Source organism: Hypanus sabinus, chromosome 2 (assembly GCF_030144855.1).
Source record: "Hypanus sabinus isolate sHypSab1 chromosome 2, sHypSab1.hap1, whole genome shotgun sequence".
NCBI lineage: Eukaryota > Metazoa > Chordata > Chondrichthyes > Myliobatiformes > Dasyatidae > Hypanus > Hypanus sabinus.
Genome location: NC_082707.1, coordinates 8648032 through 8655900, shown reverse-complemented (window position 1 = coordinate 8655900; position 7869 = coordinate 8648032).

The window sequence follows — 7869 nt, the reverse complement described above, 5'->3', positions numbered from 1 at the left end:
ATCACTCTTTGTCCACAGTATGTCGATGATATCGCTTCAATTTTCTGATCCGTGATTTTAATTCCATGTGGTCAATCTCAGCCCTTCCCTTCTCTTCTTCAGGGGATAGGTCAGTGACCAGTATTCTCTAATGAATCCACAGATTGTACCTCTATGTGATCCATAGACATAGAAACATAGAAAACCTACAGCACAATACAGGCCCTTTGGCCCACAATGCTGTGCTGAACATGTCCTTGCCTGAGAAATTACCTAGGGTTACCCATAGCCCTCTATTTTTCTGAGCTCCATATACCTGTCGAAGAGTCTCTTAAAAGACCCTATCGTATCTGCCTCCACCACTGTCGCCGGCAGCCCATCCCACACACTCACCAGTCTGTGTTAAAAACTTATCCCTGATATCTCAGCCCTTCCCTTCTCTCGTTCAGAGACAGTTAGTGGTTACCCACTAACCACCCCACCTTGACTGTGCCCCTTCCCACCTTCTGTGAGGATGGTAAACAGTCACTGTAAAGTGATGCGCTGACCGCTACTCTACCATGCCACCCAGGGGTGGAGGCACCAGAAGCACTGTGGAAAGAACAGAGGGCGTGCTGAAATCCATGCTGGGTTGGGGGCTGGCCCCTGCAGACTGGCTCTCCTGTTGGAGCTGCTCACTGATATATGCTCTCTGGAAGATAAAATGAATTGTGTTCATCCATGCCTGACCCAGTGGGAGTTGAAGAACTGCTGTGTGCTCATTCTTACAGAAACATGGCTCCAGGACAACATCTCATGCACCATCGATCTTCAATTCATAACACTCAGACACTTATAGTAATATTATTTTTGTAACTATATATTCTGGCCCGTAACTATCTGTGCTGTATGTGCCTTGGCCTCAGAGAGCAATGTTTCATTTAGCTGTGTACATGTGTATGGTTGTAAGACAAATCAACTTCAACTTGGACTTGAACTTGTGCTGACCTTTTCCTCCCAGTCCATCTCATTCCAGCCACAGGTTCTCCTCGCCATTTCCAACAGCCTACTGGAAGCCTCATGCTCCATAGTTCTGCACAGTTCCATCAAAATCCCACCTTCAGACACACAGAACACAGAACAGCACAACCACAGGCTCTTCAGCTGTAATGTCTGTGCCAACCATAATGCCAAACTAATCCCATCTGCCTGCACGTGCCCATTCTTCAATTCCCTGTCCATTCATGTCAAAATTCTCCTTAAATCCTGCCATCTTACTTGCCTCTGCTGCCTCTCCTGCCACCCCGTTCCAGGCACCCACCACTCACCGAATGAGAAACTAAGCCCTCAACTCTCTCTTAAACATTTCTCCTTGAAGTTCTTCCCCTTGTATTTAGACCATATGATCATAAAATGAAGGAACAGAATTACAAACAAGGGAAAATCTCCAATGCTGAAAATCTGAGCAACACACGCAAAATGCTGGAGGAACCCAGCAGGCCAGGCAGCATCTATGGAAAAAGGTACAGTCAACGTTTTGGGCCGAACTCCTTCAGCAGAACAGAAATAGGCTATTCAGCCCATTGAGTCTGCTCTGCTATTTCACCATGGACGATCTATTTTCCATCTCAGCCCCATTCTCCTGCCTTCTCCCCATTTCTCTTCATGCCCTGACCAATCAGGAACCTATCAACCTCTGCCTTAAATATACCCAATGACTTGGCCTTCACAGCCACCTGTGCAATGAATTCCACAGATTCACTGCTCTACGGCTAAAGAATTTCCTCCTCATCTCCGTTCTCAAAGGACGTCTCTCTATTCTGAGGCTGTCTCCTCTGATCCTGGACTACCCCACAATAGGAAACATCCTCTCCACATCAGGCCATTCAACATTTGAAATCCCAGGGGATCATCAGCTTCTGAGATACTCAAATCACCCCATCTGCCAACAGCAGTCTTTCCATAGTCAAAGTCACTTAGATTACATTTCTTCCCCATCCTGGTGTTTGGGTTGAACAGCAAATGAAGCTCTTGACCATCTCTAAGAGCTTTTATGCATTGAGTTGCTGCTAATGTGGTAAACTATATACACCTGTCTGGACACGCCCCTCTGCTGACTGCTCCTGTGGCTCTTCCCACAGACCCCTGTATAAAGGCGATTGGGGCACTGCTCCTCCCTCAGTCTCCGAGATGCCGTGCTCCGTTTTGCTGCTAATAAAAGCCTATCATTCACTTCCTGTCTCCAAGAGTTATTGATGGTGCATCAATTTTATTAGCAGCAATTGTAAAACATGGAGAGCATTTTACGACCGGACAGACTGGACCTCGACCCCACAATCCCAGGAAGCTGGTGACGCTTTCGAACTCTGGCTAGCATGCTTCGAATCGTACCTGGAGGAGATGCATGTGACCGACCCTGCCATGATGCGCAGGGTTCTCCTCTCCAGAACCAGTCCAGGGGTCTACTCCATGATCAGAGATCAAACGGACTACTGGGGTGCGATGGATGCCCTCAAACGGCAATACCGGTGGCCAGTAAACACCGTCTACGCGAGACATCGCATAGTGGCACGGCGGCAGCGGGCCGGAGAATCGAGCACTGAGTCTGTCCGGGCCCTACGGACACTCGTGCGGGCCTGCGACTGCAGGGGAATGACGGCGGAACAGCATATGGAGCTGCTAGTAAGAGACGCCTTCGGTACAGGGGTCAGGTCAGTGTACACGCGCCAGCGGCTGCTGGAACACACTGATCTTACCTTACATTTGGTGATCGAGCTGGCCGACATGCTGGAGGCCACTCTGCACTATGCTGACGCTGTCCAGGCGCATGATCTCCTGCCGGCCCCATGGACACCGCAGACCCCGCAACCCGCCGGCGAATCGACCTCGGCTGCTGCCAGTCGCGAGTCCGTGAAGTCCCCGCAACCCGCCGGCGAATCAACCTCGGCTGCTGCCAGTCGCGAGTCCGTGAAGTCCCCGCAACCCGCCGGCGAATCAACCTCGGCTGCTGCCAGTCGCGAGTCCGTGAAGTCCCCGCAACCCGCCGGCGAATCAACCTCGGCTGCTGCCAGTCGCGAGTCCGTGAAGTCCCCGCAACCCGCCGGCGAATCAACCTCGGCTGCTGCCAGTCGCGAGTCCGTGAAGTCCCCGCAACCCGCCAGCGAATCGACCTCGGCTGCTGCCAGTCGCGAGTCCGTGAAGTCCTCGCAACCCGCCGGCGAATCGACCTCGGCTGCTGCCAGTCGCGAGTCCGTGAAGTCCCCGCAACCCGCCGGCGAATCGACCTCGGCTGCTGCCAGTCGCGAGTCCGTGAAGTCCCCGCAACCCGCCGGCGAATCGACCTCGGCTGCTGCCAGTCGCGAGTCCGTGAAGTCCCCGCAACCCGCCAGCGAATCGACCTCGGCTGCTGCCAGTCGCGAGTCCGTGAAGTCCCCGCAACCCGCCGGCGAATCGACCATAGCTGCTGCCAGTCGCGAGTCCGTGAAGTCCTCGCAACCCGCCGGCGAATCGACCTCGGCTGCTGCCAGTCGCGAGTCCGTGAAGTCCCCGCAACCCGCCGGCGAATCGACCTCGGCTGCTGCCAGTCGCGAGTCCGTGAAGTCCCCGCAACCCGCCGGCGAATCGACCTCGGCTGCTGCCAGTCGCGAGTCCGTGAAGTCCCCGCAACCCGCCGGCGAATCGACCTCGGCTGCTGCCAGTCGCGAGTCCGTGAAGTCCCCGCAACCCGCCGGCGAATCGACCTCGGCTGCTCCCAGTCGCGAGTCCGTGAAGTCCCCGCAACCCGCCGGCGAATCGACCTCGGCTGCTGCCAGTTGCAAGTCCGTGAAGTCCCCGCAACCCGCCGGCGAATCGACCTCGGCTGCTCCCAGTCGCGAGTCCGTGAAGTCCCCGCAACCCGCCGGCGAATCGACCTCGGCTGCTGCCAGTTGCAAGTCCGTGCAGTGTTACTTCTGCGGACTCGAAAAGCACCCCCGACAACGCTGCCCGGCCCAAGAAGCTGCCTGCTCCAGCTGCGGAAAGAAGGGCCACTTCACCAAGGACTGTAAGTCCAAACCACCAGCGGGGTCGAGCAGCGTCGCATGCGAGGCATGGGGGTTGCCATCTTGCCTGCCCGCCACGTGCGAGGCATGGGGGTGGCCATCTTTGTCGGCTCCACCTCGCGTCGCCTCCAACCCACGGGTGCTTACCGGGCACCAAAATGGCGATGCAACTCTGGCCTCCGTGACCCTCGACCAAAGCGCGCTCCACACCAGCTTGCAAGGTCAATGATGGACATCCTGGTGGAGGGGCACAGGACTAGCTGCCTGTTTGACACGGGTAGCACTGAGAGTTTTATTTACCCGTATACGGTGCAACACTGCAGACTCATGACACGGCCGATAAGCCAGAAGGTCACCATGGCTTCTGGATCTCATTCCACAGACATCTGGGGGGGAAGGGTTGTGTAGCAACATTGGTGGTGCAGGGCACAGAGTATCGGGACTTTGTGTTACTGGTCATGCCTCAACTGTGTGCCCCTGTGCTATTGGGGCTCGACTTCCAGAGCCAGCTGAAAAGTGTGACAATGGAGTATGATGGGCCCCTCCCACCAATCACTGTCAGAAATCCGCAGTTCTATGTGACTTCGTCTCATACCCTGCTACTGACCACACACACACACACACACACACACACACACACACACACACACACACACACCGACCCTCACATCCCACCCAACACCATGCCTACAGCTGTGCTACTGACACCATTTGCAGCCTCTCCACCCTCAAGATCCCTCCCCCACCGCTGTTCGCCAACCTGACTCCCGACTGTAAACCTGTGGCAACTAAAAGCAGGAGGTACAGCGCGGGGGACAGGGCCTTCATTATGTCGGAGGTGCAGCAGCTGCTCAGGGAGGAGATCATTGAGCCAAGCACAAGTCCTTGGAGGGCCCAGGTGGTCGTTGTTTGGACTGGGCAGAAAAATAGGATGGTCGTGGTCTATAGCCAGACCATCAATATGTTTACGAAGCTTGACGCGTACCCCCTACCCCGCATCGCGGATATGGTCAATCAGATAGCTCAGTACAAGGTATACTTGACCATAGACCTAAAATCTGCTTACCATCAGCTCCCCATCCGCCCGGAGGACTGCCCCTACACTGCTTTTGAGGCAAGCGGCAGGCTCTATCACTTCCTGCGCGTCCCCTTCGATGTCCCGAATGGTGTCTCTGTTTTCCAGAGGGAAATGGACCGGATGGTGGACCAGTGCCAACTGAAGGCCACGTTCCCATATCTGGATAACATCACCATCTGTGGTCACAACTGGCAGGATCACGACGCCAACTTCCAACGATTTTTCCAAGCGGCCAAAGCTCTTAGCCTTACCTATAACGGACAAGCGTGTGTTCGGAACCATCCAACTTGCTATCCTTGGGTGTCGTGGAGAACGGAGTCATTGGCCCTGATCTGGACTGTATGAGCCCTCTGTTGGAACTCCCTCTTCCCACCACCCTCAGAGCCCTCAAACGGTGCCTGGGCTTCTTTTCTTATTACGCCCAATAGGTCCCTCACTACACAGACAAGGCCCACCCCCGGTCAAGTCCACTGCATTTCCACTCTCAGCTGAGACCCGCGAGGCCTTCAGCCGCATTAAAGGGGATATTGCTAAAGCAACGATGCATGCGGTGGACAAGACCATTCCCTTCCAAGTAGAGAGTGATGCCTCCGACTTCGCGCTGGCTGCTACCCTCAATCAGGCAGGAAGGCTGGTAGCATTCTTCTCCTGTACCCTTCAAGGCCCTGAAATTCGGCACTCCGCAGTGGAGAAAGAAGCCCAGGCCATAGTGGAAGCTATTAGGCACTGGAGGCACTATCTCGCCGGCAAAAAGTTCACCTTGCTGACCGACCAGCGCTCAGTTGTGTTCATGTTTAGCAACCAACAGCAGGGCAAAATCAAAAATGATAAAATTTTGAGGTGGAGAGTAGAACTCTCCACCTACAACTTTGGCATCCTGTACCGGCCTGGAAGGCTCAATGAGCCCCCTGATGCCCTATCCCGGGGAGCGTGTGCCAGCGCACAGCTCGACCAGCTATACGCCCTCCATGCAGATCTTTGCCACCCGGGGGTCACCCGGCTTTACCATTTCGTGAAAGCCCGGAACCTGCCTTACTCCCTTGATGAAATCAGGACGATTACCAGGGACTGCCAAGTCTGCGCTGAGTGCAAACCGCACTTGTATCATCCTGAAAAGGCACAACTTTATCAAGGCCACCCACCCCTTTGAGCGACTGAGTGTCGACTTTAAGGGCCCCCTTCCCTCCACCGACCGCAATGTCTACTTTCTTAACATAATCAACGAGTACTTGCAGTTCCCCTTTGCCATCCCCTGCCCTGATACCATTGCCATGTCCGTCATAAAAGCCCTATGCCAGCTCTTCACTCTGTTCGGATATCCCTGCAATATCCACAGTGATAGAGGGTCCTCATTTATGAGTAGCAAGCTGTGCCAATACCTGCTTGCTGGGGGTATTGCTACTAGTAGGACCATGAGCTATAATCCCCGGGGGAATGGACAGGTGGAGAGGGAAAATGCCACGGTGTGGAAGGCCACACTCTTAGCCCTTAGGTCAAAGGGATTGCCGGTCTCTCGCTGGCAGGAGGTCCTCCCCAAAGCATTCCACTCCATCCGCTCCCTGTTATGTACGTCCAACAATGCCACCCCTCATGAGCGACTCTTTTCTTTTCCCAGGAATTCTGCCACTGGGACCACCCTACTGGCTTGGCTGATATCCCCAGGGCCGGTGCTGCTCCGGAAACATGCGAGGAGCAATAAATACTCCCAGATGGTCAAGAGTGTTGACCTACTTCATGCGAACCCCCAGTATGCCTATGTGGTCTTACCTCATGGGCGGGAGGACACGGTCTCCATCCAAGACCTGGCACCCGCAGAAGCACCAGACATTGGTGAGTTCCCTACCCCGAACACTCCACGGTGACTATGAACCCGTACCCACCGATGTATATACCCATGAGACACCGCGCACACCAAGCCCTACACAGACTACTCACGACACTCCCATACTGGGCACCACGCACACGCATGAGGGGTTACTGATGCCTAATGGGCTGGCACCTCAAGTCAGGCTGGAGCCAGCACAACCACTGTCACCGGTACAATCACCACCGGTGCTATGTAGATCGCAGCAGCAGACTCGACCTCCTGATAGACTTGATCTGTAAATATACTTGCAAGAAACTTTGCCTCGTGGGGACTCTCTTTTAAAACAAAGTGGGGTGAATGTGGTAAACTATGTATACCTGTCTGGACACGCCCCTCTGCTGACTGCTCCTGTAGCTCCACCCACAGACCCCTGTATAAAGGCGATTGGGGCACTGCTCCTCCCTCAGTCTCCAAGATGTCGTGGTCTCTTTTGCTGCTAATAAAAGCCTATCGTTCACTTCCTGTCTCCGAGAGTTATTGATGGTGCATCAGCTACATGATTGGCTGATTAGATATTTGCATTAGCGAGCTGTTGTAAAGGTATACCTAATAAAGTGGCCACTGAGTGAAAATGAGGTGAACTTTGTTCTTTTGTGGCAGCAATACAACGTAGGCATAACAAAGGAAAAAATGAGTGAGATAGGACTTTCCTCTTTGGAGCAAAGGAGGATGAGAGGTGGCTTGATAGAGGTGTACAAGATGATAAGAGGCATAGATCAAGTGGATGGCCAGAGACTTTTTCCCAGGGTGGATATGGCTAATACGAGGAGGCATAATTTTAAGGTGACTGGAGGAAAGTATAGGGGGGATGTCAGAGGTAGATTTTTTTTACAGAGAGTGTGGTAGGTGTGTGGAGGCAGATACATTAGGGACATTTAAAAAACTCTCAGATAGGCACAGAGGTGATAGAGAAATGGAGGACTGTA